The 15,538-nt window shown below is 43.0% G+C and overlaps 1 long non-coding RNA gene across 1 annotated transcript in view; it reads right to left on the bottom strand.

Annotated features, from left to right (window-relative positions):
- LOC143672568 (uncharacterized) overlaps nucleotides 1–8,263 on the bottom strand; it is a 39,778-nt gene extending 31,515 nt beyond the window's left edge. Inside the window, exon 1 of the long non-coding RNA XR_013169896.1 lies at nucleotides 8,197–8,263. This is a non-coding gene — a long non-coding RNA (uncharacterized LOC143672568). The remainder of the gene's footprint in view (nucleotides 1–8,196) is intronic.
- Nucleotides 8,264–15,538: the final 7,275 nt, after the last annotated feature.

The raw sequence follows: 15,538 nt of genomic DNA, 5'->3' as shown, positions 1-15,538 counted from the left end.
CTGGTATGGAACATTAACCCAGATACAATATGTTAAAATTATTCTTTTCAAGAGAGCCTCTTTTGTTGCTCAGATGTGGCCCTTCTCTCCAGCCAACACGATGAGCAGTCTCATCAACTTCCCCCTCTCTGCATGGGACATGACTCCTAGGGGTGTGGACCTTCCTGGCAATGTGGGACAGAGATCCTGGAATGAGCTGAGACTCAGCATCAAGGGACTAAGAAAAACCCTAGAATGAGCAGAAAATTAACATCAAGGGATTGAGAGAAACTTCTCGACCAAAAGGGAGAAGAATAAAATGAGACAAAGTATCAATGGCTGAGAGATTCCAAACAGAGTGGAGAGGTTATCCTAGAGGTTATTCTTATGCATTAAATAGATATTACCTTGTTGTTCAAGATGTAGTGGAGAGGCTGGAGGGAACTGCCTGAAAATGTAGAGCTGTGTTTCAGTAGCCATGTTTCTTGATGACGACTGAACAATGATATAGCTTTCACAATGAGACTCTGCAAATGTGAAAACCTTATGTCTGATGCTCCCTTTAGCTATTATATCAACAGAAGAGTAGAACATATGGAACAAAAATAAATAACAGGGGGAACAAATGTTTAATTAAATTCAGTTTGAAATAGTGGTAAATGAAAGTGAGGGGTAAGGAGTATGTTATATATAGTCTTTTTTTCTCTATTATCATTTTATTTCCTTTTCTGTTGTTTTTTTATTTCTTTTTCTAAATCGATGCAAATGTACTAAGAAATGATGAATATGCAACTATGTGATGATATTAAGTATTACTGATTGTATATGTAGAATGGAATGATATCTAAATGTTTTGTTTGTTAAATTTTTTTAATTAATAAAAAAAGTTAAAAAAATTACTCTTTTGTTTTACAGCACACACAATTTTCAAAAAAAAGGTTATTTGTGGCATGGAGGGAACATTCATTCATGTAGAAGGAAGGGCTGGAGTGGAGGTGGGATGGTAAGAGATGAGGACACAGTGTAGAGATTTTACCTCACAGCATTTATAGCTCTATTATAATTTTACCACTTCCTCATGCATTTAAAACGGTAGTTTTATAAGAGCAGTGACCATGTACCTCCAACATACAGCATGCTGCTGACTTTATCTTGAATTTAATCAACTCTAAGACCTCATAGAGAATAAATTACATCATTACTTTATATATCTTTAAGGGAAAAAAAAACAGGCTGCCAAAGATTGAATTATGATATGCCATCAAATGTAATATTAATCCAAATTTTTAAGTGATAAAATATGTGTGAGTTGGAGAAGGGATTAGCCTTAGAATCGATGCACCATGCAATAAGAATCTCATAAACATGTTTTATCTGAACCATGTCCATAGATATCCTAATAGGTCTTCTACTCTTTTGTTTTGCTTTTTTTTTGTTGGTAACAGCAAAGTAAAGATGTACCACGTGGGCGGGCCGCGGTGGCTCAGCGGGCAAGCGTGCTTGCCTGCCATGCCGGAGGACCCCGGTTCGATTCCCGGCCCCAGCCCATGTAAACAACAAACAAACAAAATATAATAAAACAAGAAAATGTTTAAAGATGTTTCCCTTTCTTCCTCCTTTCCTTCCTTCTATCCTTCCTTCTTTCTCTGTCTTTCTTTAAAAAAAAAAAAAAAAAAAAAAAAGATGTACCACGTGCTTTAATTTCTCAAAGACTATTGGAATTACACCATTTTGGAGGTGAGGAAAATGTTACAGATTTCTTCCATTCCTTTATTTGACAAAAAAAATGAAAATCATGGCCCACAGTGGTTAAGTGACCTCCTCAGAGGTCTGCTGTAACATGAGGCAATCCTGATAAAATCCCTAAGACAACTACAGCTTGTTTTCTATAATTAAACTATTAATTCCCATAGTTGAAATAACCCATCTAAAATGATACTTTATAAATGATATATAGGATTAAAACAAAACTCTAATATCTTATTAGACAGTAGTGGTATGAATTCTTAAATCCAGTAATTTAACTTTAGTTCAATTTAACCATCACTTGCATTATCACCTTTTTTCACAGACAGGACCTTTGTTACAGTCTTCACAAACATGACATGAGATACAAATATGTTGTGATTACTCCAGTAGTTGCCATAATTAAGGAATCACCATGTAAAGAATGTATTGCTTTGTTAGTACTTATTATAATTATTCATTAAATCTAGCATCACTCATTCATATTCATATTCCAGCTACATTTTAAAATTCAGCCTTTAAAATGACTATTTTGGTTTGTTATCATATAACTGTAGCCTAATAGGTTTATCTTAATTCTTTCATCTGCTGACAGACCTGACCATAGCTATAAACAAAGCAGATGTAGTCACTAAATTGTCTGCCTTGAGGTAAAGAGCTTTGCCATGGGAAGTTTCAGGTTCAGCTGTGGGAAATGCAACAGTCTCACCTAAATAAGTTTCATGAGTCTAAGATCACAGATTCCATTGAGATGAGTCTTTGGTCATTGGGTTTCATTTGGTGTATCATGTTCACACAGTTTTAAATGAAATAGCAACTCTGGGTAACTCACTAGTTTTGTAAGCCCTCAAGGACTTATTTTGCACCACGTGTGGTTAATTTCACCTAAGAAAAGGAATCTACCTATAGGGTCATCTCTGAAATAATATGGGTCTCCCAGGCAATTCATTTCATGCTACCAAAACATGTTCACCCATGTGAAAATGTTTGAAATGCAACATAAAGAACTGTGTAACAAGGAACATGCCAGGTATAAACAGCAAGGAGATTGCTTGGGTCAGTTGAGTGAAGTATAGAGCGGTATTAAGTGATGACACACTTTTTTCATGTTCTTTTCTCTCTCCCTTACACCCAGAGATAATTCATATCTTGAGCTCTCTGCACTCTTGCAGTAAAACATAGGATTCTGGATGCACAGTCATCCCATAAGCCAAATTCTGAATTTATTCTTCCACCCAATAAATAAAAAACAAACTCAGCAGCCCCATTTTACTGCCCATAAACCTTCCAAAATTTACTCCATAAACCCAGATCATTGAGCTTTTCATTTTTCCTCCACTTCTCTGGTTAAAGATTCTTCATGTTTATGAATTTACTATGCATGTTAATTTAATCATACTTCACAAGAAATTGCAACTTCTCTACAAGAGAAAGGCTTAGAGGAGGAGAAATTGAGTTGACAATTTTAAGATTTTCTTTAATAATTTGGAAAAGCTGCAATACCTGAACTCGCTCCAAAGTGAATCATATTTCTTCTGTCTTTGTTCCATAGTCAAATCTATGACTTGCCACAGTATGCTTTTCGGTAAAGACGCCCTGCTTATAAATGCTTTCCTGACTTCAAGATTATTTTTAAGATTAATTTTACTCAGTTATCAAGTTTTAATTTCCAAAATACATTAAGCTGTCTACATTTTATTTGGGTTATAGTAGGAGATAGGGATCTAACTTTTTATCTTGTATGATTAGACCATTGTTCAAAATTGTTTTCTGAATTATATAACCTCTCTGTATTAATTTGAACTGAGAGCTACAGCACAAATGCATGTGTGTATATAGACCAGAAATTGAGATAGATGACTGTCTCAGTTTCTTCCAAATATTGCACCTTTATCTAATCCAATTTTTCCAACTTGCTGAGAAGGCTGGGGTTATGAGAAGGGACAAAGAATTTTAAGCAGACCCTTAATCCTGCACGTATTTAACCTTGCCAGCTGGAATACCTCCATAAGAGGTTTAGTCCCATCTTAATATTCTGGAACAAGCCTGCTTCTAGATAATGGGCCTTTAAAACATTTTAAACAAACACTACCCATTCTCCAAACAATTCAACTTGGTACTACTTTTACTCCAACTTTATAATCCAGTTCTATTGAACAGGATTCTCTTGTCTTATTCCTCTGTGTCTCTGACTTGGGTTTCTGTTTGTTTTTATTTTAACTTTTATGTCAGAGTAATGTATATATTTTAGTATTAAAAATCTACCAGGTTGGGTGGGCCACAGTGGCTCAGCAGGCAGAGTTCTCACCTGCCATGCCAGAAACCTGGGTTCGATTTCCACTGCCTGCTCATGCAAAAAAATCTACCAGGTGTACAATAATAAAAAAGAGCCCCCACACCACACCACATCTGAACACCACAGAAAAATCCTTCAATCCTTTTAGCTTTCCTGGAACTTAATTCCATATTTCTAAATTATGTCCATATATCTGATATTAAAAGACATATCTTCTTTAAGTCAATCAAATTACCTCAAATTTCTTGGTGCTTTTCATTTAGGAAATTATGTACTGACTCCTTACTATGAAGATGAGAATTCAGACTCTCACTCTTTTATGCCAACTATAAATAATCCCTCTCCCCAAGTTTCCCCAAAATAGTTGTATTCTGATTTGTTGCAAATCAATATTAGATATGTATATATATGACAATATAAATACTGTTCAAAACTGAATATTGTAATATCTATAATAACATTTTCTTTTTTTTGCAATATTTTTCTTTTTCCTAGAATTAATAATTTTTGCCTGGGTCAGGAGTTCTCAAACTTTTTGCTCTTATGACCCCTTTGCACTCTTAAAAATCATGAAGGACCTCAAGTAGTTTTTGTTCATTTAAGTTGTAAATATCAATGTTTTCCAAAACAGAAATTAAAATGGAGATGTTTTAAAATACTATTTAACCATGAATTAAACAATAAACAAACTATAGGTAAACATGAAATATTTTTATGAAACAACTATTTTTAAACACATTCATCTTTGCAACTATCTTTAATGTCTGGCTTAAGAGAAGAAAGCCTGATTCTCATATCTGTTGCTACACTCAATTCATCACAACATCACATATCATGCAGTCCCTGGAAAACTCCACTATTCACTTATAAGAAAAGGAAAAGTAAGAAAGGCAAATAAGGTCTTAGTGCTGTTACAAAATAAATTTTACTTCAAAGACCCCCAACAATTCATAGGGGACCCCAGAGGTCCTAAGACCACAGCTTGAGAACTGCTAATGTAGGTTATTCATTTTCTTAGTTTTCTGTATAGCTACTATTAAATCTTTCTCCATTTATCTTGACAAATGTGAAAAATTCCTTCAATATGGTCATGTATTGCAGAAAATGAACAGGTTCTTTTATTTCTTTCTTGGAATCATACTTCCTGGATGTTTTCTTTCTTCTCCTGCAATCTGGACTAAAGCTTCTGAAACTGTTACACTGGCTCATCCATGTTGGGAGACCCTTCAAACTCTCTTCTTTTGTATACCCCTTTGTTGGTATAGAGAAAGGTTTTGAGACCTTGCACTTTATTCTCCATCCTCTCAGAATAAATAGATACTTTGACCTGGTATCAAATTCTAGTTTGGAAATTACTTTGCTTCAGTATTTTAAAAACTTTATTCTATTGTCTTCTAACTTCCAGTACTGCTATTGTTAGGTACAATGATAGATCAGTTAAAATGCTGTTGAATGTTATCTTTAAAAAACTAATCTTTGGATACATTTAGAACCTTTCCTCTATCACTAGTATTATAATTTTTTTATGGTATGCCTAGGAATAAATATTTTTGCATTCATTTTAAATGAACACCCAAGCAAGAAATTCATGTTCTTCAATAGGGCAAGAATTTCTTAAATTTTCTGAATAATTTCTTTCCCTCTGTTCTCTATCTTCTATCTTTATGGAATACCTATTATTCCATAAAAGTGGGGTTTATAAATCATTTTTCATTTTTTCTCTCTTATTTCCTATATCTTTGGGTATTTTTTTTTGTTTCCCTTCTGGGAATTTGCTAAAATTCAAACAGTCGTTAAAAATTTTAAGTCTGCTATATTATTTTAATTTCTAGTTTTGCTTTATAGTCCACCTGTATTTCATAGATTTAGAACCTTTTCTTACCTTTCTAAAGATATATTAAAAAGAACTTTTAAATGTTAACTTTTTCCCCCTGTTTCCTGTAATGCCTATTTATTCTGCCTTTCTTTTTTGCTGCTATTTTCTTTGGCTTTCTTTTTCAAGAAAGAGATTTCCTTCAAATTTCTGATGACATTTGACTATTCATTCATATTTGAGACCAAGGAATGTAAAAGTGATAAGAAGTTCTGTGTGTTTTAAAAAGGACCTAGTATTTATTGGAAGACCCTCTACCCTAATGTCAATATCTGCAGCTTATTATTTTGCAGGTCTTTCCAGAGAAGAACCTACCAATATCCTGCCTGGAAGATTAAATTTAACTTTCAAATTATTTCAGCCTGTTTGGGGAAAGGGCTAGGGATCTATAAGTTTAAGTTTAGATTTTCATTTAATCCTTATATTTTTAACAGAGAAGTATATTCATTCCCACATCCTCTCTCTGCTTGATATTTGTACACCACAACTTCTCCAAATCAGTGTTCCCAGAAAACAAACCTACCAGTGTTCTAGGTCGATGGAGAATAGTAATCTAGCTGAACAGGGCAATGAATGGGGATCTAGAGGGACTGCCAGCTCCTTATAGAGATTCTTCATAACCCTGTTTTCAGTCCCACCTCTCACCCTTGAAATTTCAGTACCTCCAAATCCTGTACCTTCCTGGGGTTCTGGGCATGAATTATTTTGCTTTTTATAACTTTTCTCTTGGGAGGCACTTCAGTTTCTGCTATCTCTACTCTATATTAATACATCGTTACTCTTCTCCTATGCTGTTTGCATTTCTGAATTGATAGGAGATAAATTCATGTAAATATCCTGCCTTGGTTTTCTTCCTTACCCTATACAATCCTCCTAGGCAATGAAGTTCTGTCCCTTATTCAATCTCCATGGCTTAAATCTCATTGTCTGACACTGTTATTTTGGATTAAAATGTTTTCCTGTGTGCTTATCCGCATCTCTGCCTGTTATTTTCTGTTGCATCCTACTGATTAACTCACTTATCTTTTAGACTCTATTTATTTCCTACTTGTTGGGCCTATTTCTTGCTAAGTTCCCTTTGCTGATTTGAATCTGTTGTATACTCCAGAAAAGCCATGTTCTTTAATCCTCATTCAATATCTCTGGGTGGGATATTTTTTAATGTTTCCATGGAGATGTGACCCACACAATTGTGGGTGGTAACTTTTGATTAGATGATTTTCATGGAAATGCATCACCATCCATTCAAGGTGGGGTTGCCTATTGGAGCCTTTTAAGAGGAAACCATTTTGGAAAGAATACCCAGAGCCCACACAGCCAGAGATCTTTGGAAATGAAGAAGGAAAACACCCCTGGGGGACCTTCATGAAAACAAGAAGCCAGGAGAGAAAACTAGCAGCAGACATTCCATGTGCCCTTCCAGCTGACAGAGAAACCCCAAACTTCATCAGCCTTTCTTGAGTGAAGGTAACATCTTGTTGGTGCCTTAACTTGGACATTTTCATGGCCACAGAACTTTAAACCTGCAACTTAATAAATTCCATTTTTTGAAAGCTGTTCTGTTTCTGGTATATTGCATTCTGACAGCTTGCCAACTAAAACATTTCCTAAGACAATTTCATTTTCTATACATTTCCTACTTGTTGGACCTAAGTCTTACTACACTTCTTAAGAAACTTTGGTTCCTGGGACCCAGTGATTCTACCTCCAGTCCAACTCCAGTTGTAATTGACTGGTTGCAAGAAAGGAGAGCAAATTGAAAGAGAGAACTAAGATAATTGCAGGTAACTACACAATGGCTTCCTTTAGCCAATAGTACATGTTTTTTACTTATTCCAGAAATGTTACTAAGGTAATCTCATTAGGGCTGGTGACTGTTATCAGTACCATACACAACTCTCCTGAGACATAATAACTGATCATTCAATCATCCCTTAAACCTATACACAGAAGCAATCTGCTATGTACCAAAAATTATATTAAAGCCTGGAGATGGAAGACAAAGACAAAAATGAAGAAGGAAAAAGAGGAGACAGTAGAGAAGGAGGAAAGGAGACAGAAAAAGGGAGGGAAATGGGAAGGACTCTCATCTAAGCCCAAGGGACACATTTCAGGGTCAGGAGACCATTTCAGGGTCAGGAAACTGATGTTGGTATTTTGTGCCCACCCTAGGGAAGAGGCAAGCATTAGGCACACATTCTCTTGTGAGCAAATCATGAGGATATGCCCAGAGGGTAAATCTGTGGAAAAAATTGCCATGAAAACACCTTCCCCAGCCCCCAGGAGGCCCACAGTCTCTTACTTGACAAACTTGTCCATGTGCACCATGGAAGCTTCATATTCTTCCCCTGAACTCCTGACAGTGCAAGGCCAGGAAGTGCAGCTTGTGTGTGTGAACCTGGGGAGAAGCACACAAGGTTAGGCTTGTTTGCGTGTGTGGACAGGCCAGAGAGCAGTGACTCAGCAGGGCCAGGGTCCCTCAGAAAACCAGTCTTGCTTCTCTCCATTTTTCAGGCCTGTCTCGCCCCCAGGATGGGTGAGGGGGAGGTAGGGAGGAGCTGATGGTAGAAGCAAATGCATTTCCTGCATCAGAAGCACGTTCGCTTCTCTCCTCTTCCCTACCCCTTCCCTTCCCCTTATGTCTTCCCCAAAATCTCTCCAGGAGAGAAGAGGAGGTGGGGCAGGCGTCAGAGGGCAGTAAGCGGGAGGGACCACAACTACAGTCCCAGGCCACCCCTCACATATCCCAGGGGCTGCACTCAGTTGGGGAGACGCCCTCTGGGTTGATCCCCTATTTCAAAACTCAGCAAGAATGCCCTAACCCCACCCCAGAAAACTAGGGGCTCCCACTTGGAGGGGGTGGGAAAGTCTTCTGGGCTCAGCCCATCCTCAAAAGATATCAGGCCCTCCAAAGAAGGAGGCTTCTTGGAGGGGGCCAATGGCAGTAGGAATGGACAAGCCCACCTGCTGGTCAGAAGGGCTGGGGGCACTGGCCTTCCCAGGCCCAGCCACTAGCAACACTCCAGAGGAAGCCACTGCATGGATGGCATGCCCTGGACAATGGAAGGAGCTGCCACCCTGTGGGTTCGAGCCTGCCTCGGATCAGCACAAACACTGCTGAGTGCCAGGGTCTCAATGCAACTCCGTGCTCAGAGGCCTGGGGCCCCCACTTCCAGCTACGGGAACTGAGGGCCCCTGTGCAGCTAGCTGTTGGGCCCTGCCCGGAGGAAGGCCTGGAGGAGAGGTCCCTCAGACAGCCTGGTTTCAGGGTCATGAATCATCAATGCTGACCATTCAGGGGGTGGGGCCTTGAAGGGAAGACCGCCCTATCACCGGTCATGACCCTGGGTTTCTGGCCTGACACCCACTTCCCTGCTCACAGCACATGCCAGGTACACAGGCCTCTCACTCCAGGGACCCTACTACCCAGAAGGGGGATTCAGACATCTGTCCGTGGGGTCATTGCCCTGTCAAGCCCTGCAGCCTCAAGGGCAGCCCCAACAATGAAACATCCTGGCTGTCCGAATCTGCCCCACAAGGAGCCTCTCATCCCCCACCACCCACAACCTCTAGTGTAGGGAGAGGAGCCAGAGCTGTTCTCATCTTGGCTGTAGGAGCCTAAGGGGTGGCAGGCTTAGCCCACAGCATTCCCCAGCCATCCACCCAATCCTGAGCTCCAGAACCTCTCCATCCCTCAGGGTCCCCCTCTACCCCTGCTGCCAGCCTGAGCTCCCTTTGTGGGCTACACCCAAAAATCCCCACTGCACTTTGGTTATGGGGTCAACAGGAGGCCCAAGGCAGAGGTGGGAGGAGAGTGGCCTAGGGCCGTGGAAGGGGCCTTGGCAACATGTTCCTGCAGGCTCCCTGCTGACACCAAATGCTGGCAATGGCTCCACAGCCCCTTTCTCCCCTTCCCTCAAGCTTCCTACATCAGACAGTCAGGAGAGAGCACTTATGACATTCCTGGGGTGATGCCATGCTGTTGCACCCAGACAAGGTGACAGGAAATCATATGAAAATAAACTTGCCATTTCTACCTCATTCAGCCACTTGGAAGCCAGGGTCCAGGGAAGTCACTGCCATGGTGTCCTCCTATCAACGTTCTGGCTTCGGGGAGGAGGGATGAGTGTTGTATGCTCCTTCGTGGACTGCATGGTTTTGTGTCCCAGAGGGGGCCAGGCAATACCTTGGAAGGCCACAAACCCCACAAAGCACTCGCTTAGCACCAGGGGCCGTGGAAGGACTCGAACGAATCACGCTCATGGAAGCACACCTGTCCTGAGGCCAGTTAAAGAAAAGAAAAAAGACTAGAAAACAACCACTTGCAGACCCTCAGCCAAAAGGACACAGAGCTGTACTCGTGAGGGGAGGTTCACATGGCACCAACCAGCATCTCACCTGCCATGCAGAGGAACACCTGCGAAAATCCCCAGGCCTGGAAGGACGAGGCAGCCAGAGCCTGGGGAGGCCAAGGGGCTGGGATCTGCACGCCAAAGACCCGGAACCATGTGCTGTCCAACAGAGAGCCCCAGCAATCTGTGTACAGAGCAGGGGCCCTGCAGATCTCCCCAGTTCCGGGGACCCGCCACCAGTGGGCAAAGCACAGCAGCCAAAAGATGCAGCTCACAGGAGGCTGGGGCGCTGCTGAGCATGTGTCCAAGTCAGTCCAGGGCAAAGGCTGAAAGAGACCCTACCTTAAACACTACAAGGCAGCATCGAAAGAAGCTTGCAACAGCAAACTTCAGCATGCTTCAAAGGAGAACAAGGTCTATACACTGAACAAAAGGCCTCCTGGGCCACATCAAGAATCGTCTGATCTGTGAAGAATCAAGAAAAGAGGACCCATAATCCTACAAAAACTCAGTTTATAGAAACAGATGAAGAGGGCAGAAATGAAGGGATTAGCTGAAAGGAACTTGGAGACGGTGACACTGAATATGGCCAACAGTGTGAAGAAAATCACGCATAGGAGGAAAACATACAGATACAAAGACCAGAAGTGAAGCTTCCAGAGTGGAGAAATGCAACAAACTTTATGGAAAAAAAAAATTTCATGGATGGACTGAAGAGCAGTTTAAAACTTGCAAAATGAAGCAAGGAGAAGAAATGAATTGACAAACCTTAAAAGAGTTTCAGTTATCTGTGGGACAGAATGTGGCAATCTGACAAACTTAAATTAGAGTCCCAGAACAAAAGAGGATAAGGCAAAGAAGGGGGAGGGGGACACTTAAAAGAAATAATGGACACAAATTTGCAAATAGGATTGAAACTGTAAATACACAAATCAAAACAGCTCAGGGCACCTCAAGCAGGATAAACTGTTGGATAAAATCCAACAGAAGCACAACATAATCAAATTGCTGAAAATTGGCTATGAAGACAAATCTAGCAGACAGGAAAAACAAAAATACTAGAGACAAGAAAAGTAAGATGAGGATAATGGCTCAATTCTCATCAGAAGCAATGCAATCCAGAACACAGTGGGACAATATTCTTAAAGTCCTCCAGGAAAAAAATGAACAGCCAGAGTTCTTTTGATAACAAAATATCTTTCAGAAAGGAAGACAAAATACAGACATTTTTCAGACACGTAACAGCTGAGAAAACGAAGAGCAGAAGAGTGGAGCTACAAGACACATTAAAGGGAGCTCTTTAGGTTGAAGGAAAATGATCCCACTTAGAAACCTGAATCTACACGAAGAATGAACAGCATTCAAAATGATAAATAGCTTCTTAAAAATAAATGACATTTTTCTGACTTTTTAATCTCCTTAAAAGATAACTATGTAACGCAAAAATAAAGACCCTGTATGTAGGTAGGACACAGGTAGAAATGTACTAATATACAGACACTGGAAATGGTGATGCTCTGTTCTAAGTCCCTTCAATGGGATGCGACACAGCACAACTTCATTCCAAATTAAAAGACACGTCTCCCTGCCTGCCGAGGTGAATGGACATCTCCTAACTCTTTTTGTACTTCTTCATCTGCATTTTCTCTTCCATGTTAAATGCTTAAAGTGATTAGATTTTCCAACTGGTTTTGTTGTCTTTTTCAGGCTTCAGGAATTCCTGATGTATTTAATTACTACCTTTTTCCCTGAAAACTGTGTGGCACATTGTGGCTTTAAATACATACACGTATACATTCACTGCTTAAAGCCACAGTCAAGTTAGTAATAAGCATAAATCCAAAACTAAAATAAACCAGCAGAAGAGGCTCACAGCCAGGGTAGACTTATCTGCAGATACATACATCTCCTTTCTCAGGGGCACCTACTGTCCTGTGAGCATTTACTAAAAAGCAGCTGTGGTTCCTGTGGTATCCTAGTTTGAAAGAGCACATGTGACAGCACAAGGAGGGGTCCTGGGAGATGGTGGGAAACAGCAGCAGCAGCTCAGCCCCACCCAGAGGCCACTACTGAGCAGCTGCTCTTGCCCCAGGACACCAGTCCGAAGTGGGCCCCTGGCCTGGTCACCCCAGTGCACTTGATGGCAACTTGTGGCAGGGGTCCTGACACATGCCCTGGGAAACCTGAGAACACAGCAGACTCAGACAGGGCTCCCACATGACCGTATGGCATTCACATTTGCAGGAGGGCAGCTTGCACAGAATTCCCCAACTCTCCATCTGCAGATGAGCCTGGACTGCTGGTCCATACCCCAGCACAGACCCGGTGCCCAGAGAGCTCACAGCAGACAGCACTGCAGTGGGACCCCTGCCCAGGCTGCCCCACACATGGGGTTTTGCTGTGCCCAGGGTGAGACCCACATCTGGGGGGCACCATGGGCAGAGTCACAGCCCTCACAGGCCAGATGGCAGCCCAGGATGCAACACGGTCTGTGGACCGGGGTCTTCCTGTGGTCCCCGGGCACTGTCCTCCACAGCTCCCAGCTATGTCATTAGAGCTTCCTGGGTGGCTGGGAGTGTGCAAGACTGGGGGAGTGGGGACAGGAGTCATCTGTAAGGATGGCCATGGCAGGCCTCTTTCCTGAGGGGGAGCAAGGACCAGCAGACCCAGCCACAGGCCCTTCCAGCTGACAGTGTTCCAGAAGCTGGCAGCCTTTCCTCCAAGAAAGCATCCTCTTGTTGGCATCTTAATTAGGACATTTTCATGGCCTCAGCATGACAAACTCATAACTTAACATATCCCCTTTGTAAAAGCCGATGCATTTCTGGCAGCTTTAGCAAACCAGAACACCCTTGTGACCAGGAAGCTCTCAGGAGGAAGACATGAGGAACAGAAAGACCCAGGCCTCCCTGGCCCCCAGAGCAAAGGACAGGCGTCTTCTGGGCCCCACACGTGGCCACCGAAGGAAACTGGGGCAGGGGCCCTGGAGGGAAGCCTCCCGCAGCCGCTGCCCACCAACCACAGATGCGAATTCCTGCTCTTGAACAGGGACTCGAGAGCTGAGCCTCCTTACTGCCACTGCTGGGACCTCCCTAGGCCTGGGGAACTGAGACCCCATACAGGATAAGGAGGAGAGCCAGTTCCCCACAGGCGCTAGGCGTGCACTTGGCTGGGGACACGAGGCCTGTAGTGCTTTCTGTCTGCAGTTACAAAACTCACCAAGGACATGGAGTCACCAAGAACACTGAAACCCTCTTTCTGTCCATCTGTCATGGAGTGGGGTGGGCAGCCTGAGGACAGTGTGGGACATCCAGAGGGCACACAGAGGTGTCCTCCCCACAAATGCTGCCTGGGACTTTCATCTAAGCCCAAGGGAAACAGTCACTAGACCATTTCAGGATCAGGTGATTCATGCTGTATTCTGTGCCCACCCTAGGGAAGAGGCAAGCATTTGGCACATGTTCTCTTGTGAGCAAATCATGAGGACATGCCCAGAGGGTAAATCTGTGGACAAAATTACCGTGAAAACCCCTTCCCCAGTCCTCAGGAGGCCCACAGTCACTTACTTGACAAACTTGTCCATGTGCACTGCCATCAAGGCTTCATATTCTTCTCCCGAACTCCTGACAGTGCAAGGCCAGGAAATGCAACTCCTGTGTGTGAACAACCTGGCGAGAAGCACACACAGTTAGGCTTGCTTGTGTGTGTGGACAGCAGGGAAGAGGCACACGTACTTAGAGTCGCTTGTGTGGGTGGACAGTCAGAGGGAGGCACACATGCTCAGGGCCGCTCATGCATATGGACAGTGAGAGGAAGGCACAAGCAGTCAGGGACACCAAGAGAGGCCTGCACCTGGAACTCTAGGCATTACCCCACCCTCACGAATCCAGCTGTTTTACTCCTGGTCATCATTCACTTCCCCATTTCTATAAATTCATAAGAAAGGATGCAGAATTTCTTTATACTGTCTTTAATAATTAAGGGGCAAAATCTTCTAATTATAAAAAGTACGTTATAGGGTGCATGGGTGGTTCAGTGGTAGAATGCTCATCTTCCATGCAGGAGATCCAGATTTGATTCCTGAACCATGCACCCAAAAAAAAAAAAAACAAATAAAAATTAAAAAAAAGAAAAGTACATGCAAATTTTTAAATCAGTTATAATCTCATAAATAAATACAGCCAGTGTTGAACTTCCAGGTGTCCCTCCAAAAAGGAGCAAGAAGTGTTTCTGTGAGTGTGCGTGTGTGCGTGTGGGGTTGTGCATACAGCTGTGCACACACAATTTACTCCCTCTTTGGAAACAATAAAGGGAGCTCCCTGGAAGTGACCAAGCCTGGCAGGGGCCCCTCTGCCCCCAGCCCACATTCCATAATAGAGGAGGATGCTGAGGCCATAGGGCAGCCCTGACTCAGGCCAGGGCATGTGATCCCACGGCCAGCACCAGACTCACTGGACACCTGTGCTCAGGCCCACGCTGCTTTGAGGCTGACATGGAAACCCAGTCATGGACCCCTGCTACGTTCTGAAGTGTCCTTCCTCAGACCCTTCCTTGGGCCACGGGGTCAAACATTCCCACTGGAGGCCAGCTAGTTAAGTATGCTGCAGACTTTCCTGGCTTGCTCCTCCATCTACTTTGGAAAGGGGCTTAGCACTAATTCATGAGATTTCCACTTTCCATCCTACATAAGCTCAACCACTACTGGGAAGGACATGAGCAAGGGCATGGTTGGGGTCACTGTGAGAGGCCAGTCAAGGACATGGAAGTCCCCCAGCCCCAGAACCGAGTGCTCAGGTCAGAAAGAGACTAAGCCATGACACCTCCAGCCACCCACCCCCACCCCTGCTGCAGCCTTTGGCCTTCACAGGTGACAGACATTCCTACAGAGGCAGAAGTTACCACAGTACTCATTTCTGGAATCTCAGCATCAAGAATCTCAGAAATTGGCATCAAATAACATTTGCCAACCAGAAAATACTACAGAAACATTTCCTGGCCAGGGGCTGGGTTCCACGTGGAACCAACAACCGCAGGCCTTGGGGGCAACAGCTACCTGCTGCTTCAGTTTCCTCCTGCACAGAGGGGACTAATGGGGCTACTGAGAGGCCACCTGAGGCCAAGGCATGGGGTACCTCAGCATGACCCATGCCCTGCAATCACCAGGTGGAAGGGAATGTACCACCTGCTCTGACTCCAGGACTTCCTTCTGTGACTTCTGATCATTCCAAGTGGAATTTGTCATGGATTTCTGTCCCCGAGTCTACCAGCCTGAATGTCAGTGCTTGGCCCCGC

The sequence above is a fragment of the Tamandua tetradactyla genome, chromosome Y (genome assembly GCF_023851605.1).
Source record: "Tamandua tetradactyla isolate mTamTet1 chromosome Y, mTamTet1.pri, whole genome shotgun sequence".
In the NCBI taxonomy this organism is placed as follows: Eukaryota; Metazoa; Chordata; class Mammalia; order Pilosa; family Myrmecophagidae; genus Tamandua; species Tamandua tetradactyla.
This window is presented reverse-complemented; position numbering and strand designations above follow the sequence as displayed.